This window comes from Echinops telfairi, unplaced genomic scaffold (genome assembly GCF_000313985.2).
Source record: "Echinops telfairi isolate 266 unplaced genomic scaffold, ASM31398v2 ScPeMD7_7410;HRSCAF=8448, whole genome shotgun sequence".
Lineage (NCBI taxonomy): Eukaryota > Metazoa > Chordata > Mammalia > Afrosoricida > Tenrecidae > Echinops > Echinops telfairi.
In genome coordinates this window covers 26,838,179-26,857,786 of record NW_022111310.1, presented here as the reverse complement: position 1 = coordinate 26,857,786, position 19,608 = coordinate 26,838,179, and the positions used below count along the sequence as shown (strand labels likewise).

Here is a 19,608-nt window from a genome sequence, read left to right as displayed (position 1 = left end):
CCCATCAGCTGACCGGTGACACACACTTAATGCAGTGGCCTCATTATCTAGTCATCTCGGAAGCTCCAACTGTCATTTCCAACTGAGCCAGGCCATCAATCATTTGGTGTGCTGAGTTCATTTAGTAAATCAGAAGTTATTGTTTAAATACTTAGTAGAGAAATAAGAACTCTCCTCTAAAGGAAGTAGGGAAAGCAGTGTTTTTGGTTTTGTTTTGTGTGTGTGTGTGACAGCGATTAGCCGTGAGATGAGAGGATTTAGAACTCGATAGTATGGTTCAAATCCAGAAAGAAAAGGAGACCTCAAAATACCACCAAGTGCCCATAGCTTCTAGCCCCCTCCGCTACCCCTGTCATTGTGGAAACTGATTGCTGAGAATTTTTGTTAACATTCTCAACAGGAAGGTAGGCTTTCATCTCGGTCATCACTCTCGCACTGGCCAGGACAGGATGTGGCAGACTTCCTTTCCCGGGGCTGCCATGATCATCTGCTGAGAAATGAACATGCCGCTCGCTACCCAGCCCTCGGTTGGAGAAATGATCCAACCCTGTGTATGCCTGCTGTACACCTGGTCAGTTTTGCAGGAGACTTGTTTTGAAGTGCATAGATTTTGGTTCCACTCAGTTCCCTTTGTGTTGCAAGGCTCTGCAGCCATGTGTTATTCCTTGCACACTGAGCGCCATGCCATTCATCCCTCCATCACTCCCTGCATGCCGACTTCCTCCCGGATACTGGTGTAGGCATTGGAATGAGAAAGAAGGCCAAGATGTTGTTTCTGCCTTGGGAAAATGTATAATTGTGAGCTTCGTGCTCCCATGCCTATGTACACAGGGCTTCTTTGGTTAAGACAACCTACCTGGCACCTGGTCTTGGAAAATGCCAACTTATCGTTCAAGTTTCGATCACCTATGGCCCTATGACCCCTTTCTGTTCCTGGATTTACTGCTTTGCACTTTTATTTGTTTATAACTTCACCACCCTGAAAGACAGGAAGAGATGGCCTTCTCTGGACCCCCAGTGCCTGACACTGAGCTTATGCACATTCATGTCTGCTCCACACAAAGACTAAGTTAAAAAAACAAAAACGACCTGCACAGCTGCTCTCATTAAGAGGTGCAAAATGGTAGAAGATGGAGGTGGAGATGGGGCCAGGGAAGAAATGCACTTGTGTAATATCTCTTTTACCACCAGGGGGAGAGATATGTTTATAAATTTTCTATCATGTAACCTTTAAGGCAAAAATCCAGAGAAGCCCAGGGATTTTTCTGAGCAACTTCTCAAATTTACAGGGAGTTATTTCCCCTTCAAGTTAGAGTGGATATGATGTTAATGAACTTGCACCAATTCACCTTATGGCAGACCCATTTCTGTTTTCTCTTGAATACTTTATCTTCCTTCCTTCCCTCCCCCTTTCTTTCTTTGATTATTGAGTCATAAGTTTCAAGCCATAGGCAATACATCTCTGTCCTCTTCAGAACCTTTTAATCTTCCCTGGGCTTAGCCAGTTTCACTGTTCGTTCCCAGTATCCCACACCCCGCAGGTCACTGCTTAGGGAGGAGTCTGAAGGCTCTCTCCTCTTTCTCCTCTGCCCCCGACCCTGGCTCTTCTTCCTCAGCAATCACTCCGACAACACATTCACCCACCCTTCACTTCTCTCCTCTGTGGCTTGCACATTTACACCTCTTGCCTTGGCTTCTCTCCACAGCCAGCATCCTATTTTCAAAGCCTTATAGGGGAGCTCCAATGAGATGGCCCGCTGTCTTCGCCAGCGCGCATTTCTAAAAGTTAACTGTCTGTCTTCTGGACCTACTTTCATTCCCAATCACTTTATTCCACTAGTGGCCACAGTAAGGGGCTGAATTCGGCGGCAGGGGCTAGGACAAGTGAAAGTGAAGGCCGGCGCGCTGAGCCAGAGCGCTTGTCAGAGGCAGTTCAGGACCCTGGAGAGCTCTAAGAGCGCTGGCCACTCCCCCTAGGCTTCCCGCACTGGAATGCTGTCTGGGTAAAGGACCACCTCCATTTCTCCTCCAGGTCTCTGGACTCATCCTTACCCGTCCAAGTTGGGAATGGGAGGTGGCATGGGCTTTGACGTCTAATGGGGCTGAATTCTGTTTCTTACTCTCCCACTTACAGGCAGCACGACCACAGATGAGTTATAGGATTGCCCTGATCGGTGGCTTCTGTAAAATGGAGGTAACCGGTGTGTGTACGTCTCAGGGTTGTTGTGAGGGTGAACTGAGATAGCCTACACAAAGCACAGCACACAACACAAGTGCAATAAGTAGTAGCCATTGCTTTTATTATTATAGAAATTATTGGTCCAATGAGGTCAGTCCTCCTTAATAATGCGTGATGGCTTGGGGTGTACATGGCGATGGCATGTCTCTGGTTTTAAGGGCCCAGAGGAGACAATGGACTTGGTAGAGTGCAGAGCACATCTTTCTTTATCTGGCCAGCCCACCAGGAAACCTCAGAAGAGCCATTAGGTAAATTATTTCTCAGGTGTCGCATAGGGGCTACTCAGTTGGGCTGCGAACCTGAAGCTTAGTGGTTCAAAACCACCGGCTGCTCTGCAGGAGAAAGATGAAGTTTTTTTTTTTTTTAAACTTTCTGAAGAGTCAGTCTTGGAAACCCATTGGGGTCGTTCTCCTCTGTGCTGCTGGGTCGCTATGAGTTGGAATCACCGTGATGGCAGGAGTTTGGTGTGCTGTCTTGCCGTACTTTCACACACAGGCAAAAGCAATGCACTGCCATGGAGTGCCCTTGAGAATGACGACTCACAGGGACCCCCTGTGAGTTTCTGAGAATGTGCCTGTTTGTGGGAGTAGAAAGCCCCATATTTCTCCCTGAGTGCTCTAAGTTCAGCATGAATCCTAGCCAATGATTTGAAAAGTCGAGTGGACCCGTAGATTGCAAGATGGGAAAAAGAGCCTGCATGTACGTGTCCGTGGGAAGCTGGTCTGAAGCGGTCACATGAGTGGCCAAAGGCAGCTCAGCATGTCAGGGGCCACACACAGACAAGCACTAGCTCTACAAGCTCCCGGCTGAGGTCTGCTTGGCCTTTGCACGTGCTGTTTGCTCCCTTCCGTGGGAACACCGTTCCCTTCTTAGTCTTGGCAACTGGCCCATTTCTCTTCAAGAGTCAGCTCAAGTGTCCCCGATTTCTCCTCTGTGCAATGGGAATATGAAAGTTTAGTCTCAAGATTGTGTGGAGATTAAACACGACCACGCAGGTTAAGAGCCTTGCTCAGAGAAGGCAGGTGCTTAGTTAGATGGGGCTACAGGCGGTAGAGCAGCGGTTCTCAACCTGTGGGCTGCGACCCCTTTGGGGGTCGAAGGACCCTTTCACAGGGATCGCCTGATTCATAACAGTAGCAAAATTAGTGATGAAGTAGCAACGAAAATAATTCTATGGTTGGGGGGTCACCACAACATGAGCTGTATTAAAGGGTCATGGCATTAGGAAGGTTGAGGACCACTGTCCTAGAGCATTCTGTTTCTGTATCTGCCCCCATCCCTTGGGTGAGGGGCACCGTGAAGGTAAGGACTCCGTTTCACGCCTTCTCCTGCTTTCCCCTGTCTGACACTGTCGCTCACTCCTGACCCTCGGCTCCGTGTATGCCATTTCCCGACAGGCCCAGAGCACAGGGCCTGGCTCTGTGTGTTGAATGAATGAATGGATAGGCAACTGAACTTTGGTGTCTTTAGATGGGCTTTCTGCTGGGAGTTGCCCGGTGGAAAGTACTGAATTGGTCTTGACTTTGAAGATAAGGCGCTTTGAGAGGCCTTAAGTGTGACACTGGACAAAGTTGCTCAGTATTGTGGCTGGGAGGAAAGTGGTGCGGAAGTGGCAACCGGATCTGCTTTGTTTCCATTCCAGTTAATGCACACATTTAAAGTTTCAACATGGGCGAGGCTGGGTAATTTCAGGCCCGGTGGCAAATGGATGTGATGCACTCCCTGCGGGGGTGCGTAGAGAGCCGGGAGAACACTGTTGATAATTTTTCAGAGCGCCATGGAGCCCATTTGTAATTTATAATTGATATTGGAATGCTCTGCCATAGGCTGGATTATGATGAAAGGAAGCAAGAGCCATTTAGCGGGACTATTTGGCTGTTTGTGTGTCACCCTTATGAATTGGAAAGTGAAAAAAGAACATCATGCGAAATTGGTATCTAATCTGTCCAGGGCCATTTACTAAATAAACTTGGATTTTAATTAAAACTGCAAGACAAGAGGTAAATCACTCGAAAAGTCTGTGAAGTTTTCCTTTTGCTCTTGCCGAATATAATTACCACTCATGAAGATTCTGAACGGGTGGGGACTGAGGCGCGTGGATAAGGAAGGCGCGGGGTTTGCTACGGGGCCCCGAAAGTCGGAAAGGTGCCAGGTTATCTCCCCTCTGGTTCCCGGGGGCTCTTTCCCCAGGACGTGACTGTTGGATGACAATGCGGGTCTCACCAGACGCATTGTGACCGGAGGCAGAAGCAAGGTGGCCGGCTGGCCTCATTGCAGGACTTCCTGCTTTCGTTCATGGGCCTCAATGATAAGGAATGGATTTAATAAAAGAATCCAGCGCGCTCTGGTGATTAACTCAATGAACAACGAACGGCACGCTTACTCAGACGCGGCTAGTTGCAATCACCGAGGAGTGAACAGGAAAAGGAAGCCCCATAGATCACCAGAATTGCTGCTTCCCAGCACAACGTTGTTAATTACTTATCTTCTTGTTATATTTATTGGCTCTATTAGAGGATGAGTAATTATGGTGTTCTCAGGAAGCTCATTGGAACCAGACGGGTGCCTTTATTAAATTGGAAGGCTCCTCGGAGCGCTTGTTATCCCTGTGGGGTCCTCTCTGTCAGAGTCCTGAAGAACCGGGGACCCTGTATGGGGAGACAGGAACGCCAGCTAGGGGCACAAGAGAAGAGGGCTTCCACTGACTGTCAGAGCAGTCCTTACACATGGCACTGAGGGTGCATGCCGACTTCTTCGGGTCTCCCCCACCCCTACGCCCAACACATACTTTTTCTCTTTGATCAGTTACCAACCTGCCCAGTTCACTGTCTACCCCGATCTCTCTTCTTTGTTCTATCCATCCTCGATTCTAGCTCAGTTTAATCATTTCCACTGGTTTTTCTCCACCTATGAGCCCTTGGTGATCTGCACAGGCCCCAAGAGAGGATCTTTCCAGCTCTGTTGACCACCCTGGACTCCCGGCCTGTGGAACTTGTATGCTCTCGAAGATGCCCTGCTGTGCCTGCACAGCACCCCCTGCCAGGTCTCCCATCTCTCCCCCTTTGCCAAGCAGCTCAAATGGCGCCTTCTTGGTTAGGCTTGCTGCACCTTGGGCACAGGGACTCTGTTGACTAGAGTCAACAAGAAACAATTGTGCCTTCTCCTGGTTTCTCACATAACACTTGATTTGCATCTCTGCTCACACATCTCCCAGCTGACTCCTGACTCCTTCTTGGCGCACAAGAGATAGGGTTGATTCACTCACTAACACTGTTTTTCTGGAGGAGGATCTTTTGAGGACCTGCCTCTGCTTTTTCTACCATCAGGGATGTCTAAGGACTCTTCCTCTCCCACCAGGGACTTTCCACCCAAGGTGAAGCACGATCCAGGAAGCTTGCTCCCCACAGTCTCTCCTTTGGCCAGACTAATTCCTGCCCTGTGCCAGGCACGCCACACACCTTCTGCACCAAGGCTCCTGTGACGAAGGCTTTGTGAGTCACCTCTTGGATGATACAGCCAGGGTGGGGCTGAGATGTGTGAGTTCTTGCACTTAAGGCCAGGAGATTTTCTACAGAAGTGGCCTTTCCCTAGAGGTTAGGTAGCAGACCCAGGGCAACCTTCCATGGCTTTAAAGACAATGAACGTACATTTAACCTTAGCTAACCCTGGAAAACACCTCCAGCTCCTTTAAAGGACACATACACATGCACTGGTGGCAAGGTGGGGGGTGGGGTGGGGGGGATCTTTTACTTGTTTGTTTTTGTGTGTGTGTTTTAAAGCTAGGACCTGTTAATAGCTATGGAGTGCGTGAGAGAGGGGCATCAGCATTTTTGGAACACCTCCTTTGTGCCAGGCTTTGTGTGCAAAGCACTGTGCTAGGTGGTTTGCGTTTATGATTAATCCTACAGTAAATTGGCCTTCTTGCCCCCAGTGGGGAAACAGGCTCAGAGCTCTACAGGGGGCTTCCTCTCCAAGCCCAGTTACAGACACTGAGATTAGGAAGCCTGCTGATCCCCCTCCACCTTTGGAGACCTTTTCTCATCAGCCTCCTTCCCCATAGGTACAAGGGAGTCCGGCCTCTCTCTGGGCCCTCTGCTGGTGGGCTGTCTTCCTGATCTCTCTGGGAGGAAAGTTTACCATCAGCTGAGAGGGAAGCAATGAAGGAGCTTCCCCTCTGGAGGCTGGAAGGGGGTTGACCTCCTTTTGGCGCACTCCCATTTGGCAGAAAGCCCTGCGCTCCATCTGATCACACCCTTCAGGTTTTGATAGATCCCCGCCAGTCTTTCCTTCCTCAGCTGGCTTTCATGACCGAAGGGAGGGGTGCTCCATGCTTGTTAGTTCATCCTTGAAGCATAGTGGCTCAGACCTTTCCTCGTCTTCACGGGCCTTTGGGCTACAGTGTCTGTGCTCCATTTTCCTTGGAAGAGTGAACTACATCTGCCTTCTGTCTGGACTCATCTGGCTTTTCATAGATGAACCGTCCGTCCGTCCATCCATCTATCCATCCATCCATCCATCCCGGTATAGTTGAGTTGAAGGAGCACAGTATTTGATGTTCGACCAGCTTGGCTTCAAATGCTGGTTTTGCTGCTTCTTAGCAGTGGGATTGCATTCCTTCATCAGCAAAATGGAGACTCTGTTTGCTGTCCAGTCAGTTCCATCCGTAGCTGCCCTTAGGACCTAGTAGAACCGCCCTGGGGGTGGGGTTTCCTAGGCTGTCGTATTTAGGGGAGCACATTATCAGATCTTTTCTCCTGTAGGGCTGTCCTGGCAGGTTCAAAGCTCTGACTTTTTTTTTAAATTACAGCTGAGCTCGCACCACCTTATCAGACCCATACAGTAGTTCACCACTCGATAAGTCAAACGACTGTGTTCTAATGATATTTTAACCTTCCGTTTCTTCACCCACAGAATGCTTTCTTTCTCGGACCCTCAGGCTGAAATGGTCTTTGAGTTATCTACTGTTGTGTAACAAGTGTCTACAAAATTTAGCAGCTGAAAACAGCCAACATTTATTATTTCACACAGGCTCTGACGATTAGGCATCTGGGAGTGGCTTGGCTGGGTGTCTCGTTTGGCTGTACTGAAGGTGTCCCAGGCCAGGACTGTGGTCTCTCAAGATTGGACCGGGACTGAGAGGGTTATTTCCAAGCTCACTCACGTGGTTCCTGGCAGGAAGCTCTGATTCCTTACCAAACCAGTTGCCATCGACATGACCCCAAAGCACGTTGACCCCGGGGGTCGCAAAGGAGAACTGCGCTCCATTGGGCTCTCAAGGCTGTGGCCTTTAGAATAAGGTGACCAGATTTTAGCATTGGTAAAGTGGGACAAAAGCGGGACACCATTGATAAAACTCGTATCCTGGTGAAATAGCCACATGGTAGTCGAAAACCGTATACCCTAGCTTGTCATGCATTGTTTCCAAAAACTGGGACTTTTTAAAACACCGGAGGACGCAGGAAAAATTGTTACAAATTGGGGCTGTCCCGCCAAAAGCAGGACGTCTGGTCACCTTACTTTAGAAGCAAACTGTCAGGCATTTCTTCCGAGATGCCTTGGAGTGGGTTCAAACCACTAGCCTTTCAGTTAGCAGTCTCGAAGCTCTTAACTGTTTATGCCACCTTTTCTTTATTTTTTCATCATAACATTTAATTGTGGTTCAAGAGAAAAGGATTAACTAAGAAAAATATCTTATCAACTCTATATAGTTAATGGGATGTGGGAGGAGCTGGGAAGTAAAGTTACCCATTTTCCTCTCTGAAAAAGACAAAATTAATTAACATTAGGTGCTTCCAACACAATGTTTATTTTCAAAGTTTTTATTTCCAAAAAAATGTAAAAATCCAGTTAATTAGAAAAAATCTGAGAATATTTTCCTTAGGCTTTGATAAGGCATTGATCTTTTTCCCAGTTCTACTTTTACAAAGTCCCATTTCCAGTCTGATTACAGAAATGCATGTGCCCCAAATGGCCGAGAATAAATACAAGAAGGCAGAAGCGGTCAAGCTCAGGGCATGCAATAAGCTCTACGAGAAAGTCTCGGAAATACCCAAAATGGCAACAAGCAAGGCTTTTGGCTGGAATCTGAAGTTCGTTCAGTCATCCTTGTCTCTCGCTCGTGTTTAAGGATGCGCGTGAACTCGATGCAATTGAAGTTCCCCTTTTTGTCAATGGGTGCTTCTCTGTACAGCTCATCCACTTCCTCATCCGTGAAGCGATCTCCCATGGTCGTCAGCAGCTCTCTCAGGTGATCTTCCTGAATGGTGCCAGTTGCTTCTTCATCGAAGCAGGCAAAAGCATTTCTGATGACATCTTCCGGATCGGTCCCATTCAGCTTCTCCCCAAACATGGTAAGGAACGTGGTGAAATTGATGGGGCCTGGAGCCTCGTCCATCATGGTGTCCAGGTACGCATCAGTTGGAGTTTTACCCAGGGAGGCAAGCATCTCATGCGAATCCTCCTTGTCGATTTTGGTCGATCATGTGGAAGGCCTCTTTGAACTCCTGAATCTGTGACTGGTCAAACATGGCAAACATATTGGATGTTGCGTGCTGAGGGCGCTTCTTGGTGGTCTTGGTCTTTGCCCTTTTGCTCAACATGGTGATGGTTAAGTCCTGCGCAGACGGAGAATCAGAGCGCTCCTGTGACCACCGGCCCAACCGCCGAGCCGCCTTCCCTGCTGGTTACCTGCCACCTTTTCATAGATTTCCCCCAAACTGCATGTGTGTGTGTGTGTGTGTGAGAGAGAGAGAGAGAGAGAACCCAAGACAGAAGCCACAACCTTTTTATAACTGAATGCTGATCTTGACATAGCACTTCTGCTGTGTGCATTGGTCCCACAAACTACCCCTGGGACAGCAGTCACCATGTGGGAGGGGACACACCGTGAATCCCAGGAGGCTGGGCTGCTAACTGAGAGACCAGCGGTGTGAAACCACCAATCGGTTGCTCCTCCGCAGAAACACATGGCCTCTCCTCCCAGAAAGAGCTCCAGCCTCGGCAACTCACGGGCGGTTCGAACCTGCCCTGCAGGCTCCCCGTGAGTCAGCACGACTCGGTGGCCGTGAGTTTGGTTGTTGTGGTGGTTTGTGTGTTTGGTCAGAGGAGACTGTCTTAGAGTCGTGGACGAGTAGGTGGTGGAGAAGGGGTTGAAAGAAGAATAAAATGTCTCTAACCTCGAATCGGGGGAGGCAACCCTGGAAGTATAAATGCCTGATAGGCATCAACAGAGTGGGGCGGGGTCCTCAGAGATGACTGACTACCCCTGCCCGGGGCATCATGGCAGGGTTCCCTAGTGCAGGTGCCCTGTGGGGTCCTTCTTCACGAGTTGTCCAAATGCTGTGCCCTATTTGCTTGCCATCTTTTCAAATTTGCAGTTACTAATTTTGGTGACTTCCTCGGACATTAACAATAATAACATGTCTTACAGAAATAGCAGTTTACTGTGTACAAAGTGCTTCCCCATGCACTATCTCAGTCCATGTAGCAGCCCTGGGAGGGAGGCAGGTTCACTGCTGCTGTTGTCCTTATTTGGAGAGGAACTGCCCAGGCTCAGAGGGACAAAGTCGCTGTGCCATGGTCTCTGGGGAGTGGGTAGCAGGTTGAGGCTTGAGTTAGGCTCCTCTTCGCCCAGGTGTGGAGCTCTGGCCTCTACACCCTCCTCGTGCTTCCCATGCCTGCTTTGAGTCCCTCATGTGGAAGCAGCAGCTTGGGCCATTTCCCCCTGCAGGTGCATTCTATACATACAGTACATGGTTGTCCACATCAAAGCTTATTGGCCACTTTTATGTCCAGTTGCTTGAAATATTTTCTGTTCATGAGACAGTTTTATGAAAACAACAACAACAAAAAAAACAACAACGTCCACCAGGGACAGAAAGGAATTGTGCTTTCATCAGCAGTCACCGTCAAGTGTCCTTTTGCACCCCTCCCTGGGGGTTGCACTTGCTCTTGGGGCCATTAGAAGAGGGCCCGAGCATCATTCCTGAAGCACAAACAGGCTCGAAGGACGCTTCAGTGGTTCCAGCTCTTGGTGGGGCCAGGCTGTGTTGCAGATTTGTTCTTAGCCTGTCAGGACAAGAGGCCAAAGAGCTTTGGGGTCCGCACCGGTGTGTCCTCATGGAGGAGGAGCTTTATTTGTGGCAAAGATGTTGGCGTGTAGGGTCAGGGAGATGTGTTGAAATGCTCTACTCATGACTAATAATCCCACGATAGGGATGAGTCCAATACATAGCAGGGCCCTGGTTAAGCAGCCAGTCATAGGAGCTCAGCAGTTAAGCACTCGACTGCTAACCGAAAGGTTGGTGGTTTGAACCCACCGCAGGATAAAGACCTGGAGATCCTCCTCTGTGAAGATTGCCATCTAGAAAGCTCTCCAGGACCGTTCTACTCTGTCCAAAGTCCAGCAACAACAACAGTGGGCAACCGCAGGGGCTTTGGGTTAGGCAGACCTGAATTGGAGCCCAACGCTGCCCTTACTAGTTCTGTGACTTGCTTTGGTTTTCTTCTCTGTCAATGTAATGGAACCAAACCAAGCTCGCTGCCGTCGCGTTGACGCTGACTCACAGCCACTTCATAGAACAGGGCAGCACTGTCCCTGTGGATTTCTGAGACTGTGCCGTTTATGGGAGTAGAAAGCCCCTTCTTTCTCCCTCGGAGCAGTTGGTGGTTTCCAACCGCTGACCTTGCAGTTAGCAGTCCAACGTGTAACCACTGCACTAACAGGGTTCCTGTGTCAATTTGACAGCAGCACCTTTATCATAAGTTGTTGTGAGGACGAGATGAGATGGCACGGCAGTGTCTAGCACATATGCTAGCTTTCATCATAATGATGACAGCAACAAGGATGTACTTATTGGCTGTGGTTTACAGGAGGGGTGAAACCCAGTCTTTCTCCTACAGAGCTGCTGGTAGTTTTGAATGGACAACCTTACCGGTCGCAGCCCAACGCATAACCACTATGCCACCAGGGCTCCCCTTTCAGTTTTTTAGTTTATTATTGGGCTGTGATCTGGAAGGTTAGCAGTTCAAAACCACCAGCCACTCCTCTGCAGAAAGATGACGTTTTCTACTCTTGTAAAGAATTAGTCTCAGAAACACATTGGGGCAATTCTACTCTGTCCTGTAAGATTGCCGTAAGAATCGACTTGGTGGCTGTGAGTTTGGTTTTGAATCCAGAAATTTAAGGAGCCCTGGTGGCTCTGTGGGTTAAGCATGGGGCTGCAAATTTCTAGGTCAATGGTTCAAACCCACCAACCTCTCTGAGGGAGAAATATGAGGCTGTCCACTCCCATAAAGAGTTACAGTCTCAGAAACCCTGTATAGGGTCGTTATGAATTGGAACCGATTCGATGTCACTGGGCTTGGGTTTTATTCAGAAATTCATATATTCATTCATGAAATATTGCTTCAGATATTGCTAACTAATGGTGGTTCTTTGTGAACAACTGGAGGCCCCAAGGAGTCTTCCAATATCCCCAAATCATACTCAAAATGTTGAGCTTATGAACAGTTTTCTGGGGAGGGAGAGGATGGTCAAGCCAAGTCAGAAGATGCTAGGCAGAAGGAATGACCTGTCAGGCAACATGCTTTCTTCTCAAAGCATCAAAGTCGTCTGGTAGTCATGGCACCCGGTGTTCAGGTGGAAGTGGCCCGGGTTGACCACACTTGGTTGGCTGAAGTGAATCTGCGAAGGGTCTCTCAGTGAGACTTAGAGCTCAGACTTGATCTTGTGGTTCACGGGGCAATATCAAAGCGTTGTCAACTCATGACCAGCACTGTTTTTTATTTTGTCATTTTGGGTTGGTTTTTTTGGGGGTATTTTATTTACTTATTTGTTGTATCCCTCTGGCGTTGGGGTGTTGGGTAGGCTAGGATGGGAGACTGGAGAAGAGGGGAGATGAGGAAAGGTTGCTGTCATCCTCATCCACAGGGAAGATCCTGAACTAAAGCAGTGACGGGGGGGACAAGGCAGGAGAGGAGATATGTGTGTGTGTGTGTGTGTGTGTGTGTGTGCGTGTACATACATATATTTAACTTAGAATATCTATAATTTAGAAGCTAGAGCAGAGGACTTACTGACCAGTTCCAATTGGGTGTTGAGGAGGGAGGAGATATGATGGGGGATTTACAAGAACAAGCTACTTTTCTTGTGGGCTTAGATGAGGTTTGATACCATTGTGAGCCTGACCAGTATGTCAGATTGCTCCCAGCCCTAGAAATACATAGTGTTATGAGGGAGCTCAGGGCTCAGAGGAAATAACGTACTAGCAGCGCAGGCAAATTATGAGCTCAGTGGGTGCGGGTGGGATCAGGCAGGTGATCGCTGTGGGCTAAGGTGGTTGTGAAGCTGCCCATGCCATTGTATTTCAGGAGCAATTCTTAGTTCTTCTCTTCCTCGACCTCTCAGTCCCGTCTCTCATCGCTCCTTTGTCTCGAGACACGTTTCTTCTTGCTTTTTATGGTGCGGCGCTCTCCTGGTCCCTCTTTCTCGGTCTGTCCCCGTAGGGTCAGAGGAGCTTCACCAGGTCACTTTTAAAAAGAGCTGAAGAGGGGAAAAAAGAGGAGCTGATACCAAGGGCTCAAGTAGAAAATGTTTTAGAAATAGTGATGGCAACATATGTACAAACATGCTTGATAACATTGATGTATGGATTGTTATAAGAGCTGTAAGAGCCCGGAATACAACGGTCTTTTAATAAATAAATAAATACGTGCTGAATGGGGTAGGGTTATGATGTCCTGTGGCTTGTTTTAAATTGTTTCTATCCCAGCACCTAGCACACTGCCAGGTGCCTAGTAAGTTTTTAATGAATTGATAAGTTAAAAAAAAGTGTGTGTGTGTGTGTGTGGGTGTGTGGTTCTCAAAACTGAATGGGCTAAAGGAACTTCTGAATGTGGGGTTGATTTTGTATTCATGAGGGTGGCCAGGATACCGGGTGTCATGGGGTGACAACATCATCAGGCTGTTTGAGAAGAACAGAAATAGCACAGGGCGCACTCGCTCCGACATTGCAGGTGGCAGGGTTGCCTGGAACTGAGCTTGGATGCCCTGTTTCTCTTTTTGTTTTTGTGTTGTTGTTGTTTTTAGAGAAACCACATTTGGTGATTTTCTCCTTCACTGTATTAGCATTTAACAGCTGGAAGAAAATAACATATGTTGTATTTCTTTGTATTTATGACTACTGAGTTAATGGCTTACGGCCCATTGGACGTAAAGGAAGCGGGTGAATTGCTATACGTTATAAATAGAAGTTGTTAATGCTAATAGAGTGTGTAGCATATGCCACACTTTGGTACAGCGATGAAATCATGTAAATGATTGGGAGGGCGTGGCCTGTCTGCCTTCTTTTAACTTAGCAGAGTGGGGAAGCAGGCGCCACCCCTACAGCATCACTCTGCCCTTCCATTGGAGCGTGCCCCTTCTCTTGGGAGCACGGGAAAATCCAGAGTAATGATGTTCCATCTTAGAGTGGGACAGTAGAATTATTTTCCTGACTATGTTGGCATTTGTGGTAGTTACATAATTTCATTTCAAGTTGAAGTGTAGGGGTGGAGTCTAGCCTGTCAGTCAGGTCACAGCCGGATGGTGCCTCCTTGAGGGCGTGACAGCTCCTCATAAGGAGGGTCCTGGGAACCTCCTCCTCTCTCTCTACCTTCACCTTCCTGTTGATGCCACATGGAGGCCTGTGCGAGCCCTGGAGATACCGCCATTGGCCCAAGACTTTGGACCCACTGGCCTGTGATCTTCCTGCATTTTGCACCATTGCTTGTGGCTGCATGAGTCTGAAGAGGGATTTGTGGACTAGTATCAGACTTATGGACTTGATTTGGACTGGGCTGGGATGTTTTCTTGATATCTAATTACTCCTTGATATGAAGCTCTTTCTTGCACATAGATGGGTGTCAATGAATTTGTTTCTCTAGTCAATCTGGCCTAACAGCATTTATCTTCTTTTCAACTTTTAACATGCAGATTCTAAACAGGAATGAACATGTCTCCATTCTTTCCCCTTTTCTGTGGTTACATCTGAGTTATGACTTTTAAGAAATATGTGGTGTACAAGAACTGTTGGTAGCCACAGAGACAGCAGGCTATAATAGCAAGCAACCAGACCCCACCCTCTGCCATAGAGCCAATTCAGATTCATGGGGACCCCGCTGACCCCACGGGACAGAGTAGAATGATCCCCCAGAGTTCCCACGGCTGTCAATCTTTCAGAAGTGGACTGTCACAACCTTTCTCCCCGGAGTCACTGGTAGGTGGGTTAGAAGCCAAGCTGGCTGTTTTGTCCCGTGGAGGGATTTTCTGGTTGCAAATATATGAACCTCTATAGCTTGGGCAAAAGAGGGAATCTATTCTGAGGATTAGGAGCTTGTGGGTCATGGGTTAAGGTGGTCTGCTAACTGAAAGGTCAACGGTTTGAACCTACCAACAACTTTTGCATGAGAAAAGACTTGGTGAGCTTCTGCAAAGATTCTCACTGGCATCCAGTCAGTGCCAACTCACAGCAACCCTAGGACAGAGTAGAACTGCCCTGTGGCCTTCTAAGACTGTCACTCTTTACAAGAGTAGGTAGTCTCCTTTCTCTGGAGAGAGAAAGAGAGTTTTCTTTTACTCCCTGGCTGGTGGTTTCAAACTTCCATGGGACAGATCTACTCTGTCTTATAGGGTCACTATGAATCAGAATAGACGCTACAGCACACACGTAACAACAGTATCCTAAGGATCTGAGGACATCTTGCAAAATCCTAGGACAGGAGGGGCAGCCTGCTCATGAAGGTCTGGGACCAGGGCCTAGAAGCCTCCAGGGAATGAACTGACCCAACTCACATCTTCACAGCGACATGATCTCTTAGCTCTATTTTCCTCCCTCCTCTCTCAGCAGACTGGCGGCCTTTGCCTCTTTGTGTACGCCGTCAAGCACCATTTCCAGCTCCGGCCATCTGGCACTTCCAGTTCCAAAGCCAGCACTGTCCTTGACTTCTCTGAATTACCAATTCCTGGAAAATAGAGTCTGGTTATGTCATCTGGTGACAGATGACCATCCCTGGTTTGGTCACGGACTCATTCAAACCATTTTGGTTCTGGATCAGGGCTCAGTTGAGGGTTGCAATTTTTAGAGAAGGGCTGCATGGGCTTGGGATTCAGCCAGACCTGGGTTCAAAGCCTGATTGCTCTCCTTACCTTGGACAAGTTAGTGTATTTCCCTCAGCCCAGGTCTTCTCATCTTTAAAATGAGAGAATGGTGGATACTGTAGTTGGGAGGATTAAAAAGAAAGGGGACCCGTAAAGCTACAAAAGTAGAGCATCTTCTACAGCAGATCATAACTGCCTCTCACCAGTGGTTGGGACTCTGGACAATTTACTTACCTCTCTGGTTCTATTTCTTCACCTGTAATACAGGAAAGAATCTCTTGCCTTCTGTGCTTATTTGGAAGATTAAATCATGTGATGCGTACCAGCATTCCAGGACATTTTTTTTGTTTTTAACTAATAGATGCTCAGTATGATAATTGTGCTTCTTCTTTGGTTGTGAATCACATTTCCCTTCCCTCTTTCTTGTAGTTCCCATTTGGCCGGCGTATGCCCTGTGACATCTACTGGCATGGAGTTTCCTTTCACGACAGTGACATATTCTCCGGTCAAGTGAACAAATTTCCAGGTATCTGCTCTTACTATTGGCCTTTCTAGCTCTTTCTCTGGCTGAGCCTTAGGTCCTACTCTTCTACAAAAGTCTGATAATGTTTTGAGGTCATCCTCAAGGGCTTTTCATTGGGAATATTTACCCTCTGCTGCTGGGGAGCTGCTTTGGGAGGGACTCCAACCCAGAGATGATCAGGATTTAAACCACAAAAGGCTCAATGCTCGGAGAGTCTAAATCATAAAGAGACAGGTTCTCCTGGTTGAAGTCCATGGTATCAGGCATCAAAGAACAAAAAAAATCATACCATTGTGAATGAGGGGGAGTGCAGAGTGGGGACCCAAAGCCCATCTGTAGACAACTGGACATCCCCTTACGGAAGGGTCATAGGGAGGAGATGAGCCAGTCAGGGTGCAGTGTAGCAATGATGAAACATACACCTTTCCTCTAGTTCTTAAATGCTTCCTCCCCCCACTATCATGATCCAAATTCTACCTTACAATGCGGCTAGACCGGAGGATGTACACTGGTACATATAGGAATTGGAAACACAGGGAATCCAGGACATGATCCCTTCAGGACCATTGGTGAGAGTGGAGATACTGGGAGAGTGAAAGAAAGGTGGGGTAGAAAAGGGGAACCGATTACAGGGATCTACATATAACCTCCTCCCTGGAGGATGGATGGCAGAGAAGTGAGTGAGGGGAGACATTGGACAGTGTAAGATATGACAAAATAATAACATAAATTATCGAGGGTTCATGGGGGAGAGGGGAGCGGGGAAGCAGGGGGAAAATGAGTGTATACCAGGGGCTCAAGTAGAAAGCAAATGTTTTGAGAATGATGAGGAAAACAAATGTACAAAAGTACTTGACACAATGGATGGATGTGTGGATCGTGATAAGAGTTGTACGAGCCCCCAATAAAATAACTGAAAAAAACCCAAACACCCTGATTATTACCTTTAAGTTTACAGGAGTAATATGGTTGTACAATTCAAGCGCTTTCTTCTTGAAATGCAATGATGAAGGTGTGTCACTGGAATAATTTGCGAGAAACAGAAATTCTCAAAATCTAGGGATTTCAAGGAATGGGGGATAGCTTCCCAGATCTTGAACGATCATGTTTGGCCCCAGGACTTCCCTGCGTACTACCGACGGCGCTGCCTTTTACCTCGGGCCGTCGATGCCTCATGGCTTTCCCTACATGGGGGACTCAGTGCTGGGAAAATGCCAGAGCCCACCCTTTTACATAGCCCCTCACTTCACTCACACGCATCTTTTACTTTTGGACTCTCCACCTCCTTCTGCTAGGATGGCTCTGATTATTTCAGATGGCCAAGTAAAAAGGAGAAGGGCAGGGGGAGCAGGCCAGGAGCATTAGGTTGAGCTGGGTGTGATCACAGCCAAAAGATCTTCCGCTTCTTAAAAAAAAATTATCTGCACAAACTGTAATGTAATGTAATATCCATTCAGTTTTAAACGACCACCCCCGAGAATCCCATTCTCCATTGAACAACACAACAGAGTGAATATTTTGTATTTCCTCCCAAACCACAGCCATGCTTCCTGGCCATGTTTGCGTGCAGTCTGAAAGCAGTTACCTGAACATAGGTTGTCTTCCCTTAGCATCTGTGCCAGTCCGGGTTGACTAGAGAAACAAATTCGTAGACACTCATATGTGTATAAGGAAGAACTTTATATCAAAGAGTATTATATATTAAGAAAACATAGCCCAGTCCAGATCAAGTCCATAAGTCCAATATGAGTCCATATGTTCAATACCAGTCTGTAAATTTCTCTTCAGAATCACACAACATATGCAATGACGCCAAATGCAGGAAAATCACAGGCCAATGGGTGGCAAGTCTTGTGGATCCAGGGGCGATGGAAGCATCTCAGCGCTGGCGTGGGTCTCCATGTGGCTCCTCCAGCTCCAAGGCTCTGGCTGCCATCAGCATAGCCCCATGTGGCTTGTCAGCAGGAATATCTTGCACGGGGAGAGTATATCTAGCCTTCAGTGAGCTATGTATCTCCTTCATGCCTCCAAATGAGGTCATCAAGCTGCAACCTGATTGACAGACTAGACTCCACCCCTTTGCAAGTTGACAGATTATGTAACTGCCACAGTATCGCTTACTGTGCAGGAAGAATCAGTTTTTTCTTTTCCTTTGGCACTCAATCTGATACCTTTAAGAAGCGCCACTGTCCAGGCGTTGTGATACTACACTGGCTGGTGAAGGAGACTTGGTAGTGCAGTGGTTCAGCGCTTCACTGCGAACCATCTAGGTTGATGGTGTGCACTCATCAGCAATAATGTGGGAGAGAAGACCCTGTGATCTGCTCCTGCAGAGGCTCTGGCTTAGCACACCCTATGGGACATTTCTACTCTTTCCTGTGGGATTGCTTTAAGTGGACACACAACAGCACCAGTGGTGTCACACCCGCTAAGGGATTTCCAACTCACAGAGTCACTTCATTGGCTACGCTTGGTTCAGACTCACTTAGCAGGCCACGGGGCAAGAAACACAGCTTGCCAGTTGGTCAGTGCCAGGCATTTCTCCTCAGGGAGAGCCTTTGCAATAGACCCAGGGACTAAGTGAAAGCTCAGATGCCAGAAGACAGGCTCCACCTCCTTGGTGAATGGGGGTCGGCCTTGGCTTGGAAGCTCAGCAGCCCGTATCTGTGTAACCATCTCATAGCATGGCTGCCAGAGTCCCTGCAAGAATCGCGCCAACTTAACAAAAACCATCACACTCAAGCCTAGAGCTATGGCATGTTACCAGGTATTTAGGCTGTTGCCCAGCCGGGGGTCATTTTAATCATATGCTTTGTTGTCTAATAACACAGCTGACATTTTGCCTTTATAGATTTCCAAGGGAACAGAGTAAGAGGTTGGACCCAAGGTCAAATTTGTCCTTAGAGAAGGAGAGAAGGCTTTGTTACACAATGAAAACAATGAAGCCAGAGTTCTTGCACAGCAATCTAAAGGGCTAGCACTATTTCCTCTGTCTCACTGCTCAGAAAATGTTGCTTTTCTGGATGCCACTAAAAGAACGGATTGGATATTGGGGAAACGCAACTTTGAAAGGACCAAGCCTATGAATGAGGACAGACTTCCTTAGACATGAATCAACAGATGGGGCTTCATTTCCATTTCCCCATTTGCTCTGACCTCAGCCCAGAGTAGGGGGGAAAAAGTTATGGCTCTCAATTTGGAACACAAATTAGAAATACAGAAAAATTATCCCCAAGGGAATCGTTTCATTAAAGTGTGTTATACGAATATTCATTCCAAAGAACCAAGTTTTCCCCATCCCATATTCCACATGCCAGTGATTGGAACATATAATTTTCCACTTTACTAGCAGCACTTCATTAGCTCTAGTGACAAAGCAAGCTCTCTCGAAGCTCAAGGTGAAGGAACAGCGCTGCCACGCCCACTGCCCAGTGAAAGGCGGCCATTCTCAGCAATGGGCAATTAGAGACCAGGCTCGCCTTTGGCTCCAGTTCGTGCCAAAGTATATCTCTGTCTTGGATACATTCCGTTCTTCAAAAACTGCATTCCATATGCACTGTACACCGCTCAGAGCGTGAGTGGCTATGCCGGAAACCACAAACAGGACACGCTGCTAAACCGAGACCTTCCGGACACGTGTCACAGATGGCAGTGATCTGTTTGGTTGGGTCAGCATGTCAGGTTGGAGCCATTTCCTGATAGACAGCC

General features: G+C 47.7%; 1 pseudogene; it reads right to left on the bottom strand.

Annotated features, from left to right (window-relative positions):
* Positions 1 to 8,334: 8,334 nt before the first annotated feature.
* Positions 8,335 to 8,859, bottom strand: LOC101652116 (annotated as a pseudogene).
* Positions 8,860 to 19,608: the final 10,749 nt, after the last annotated feature.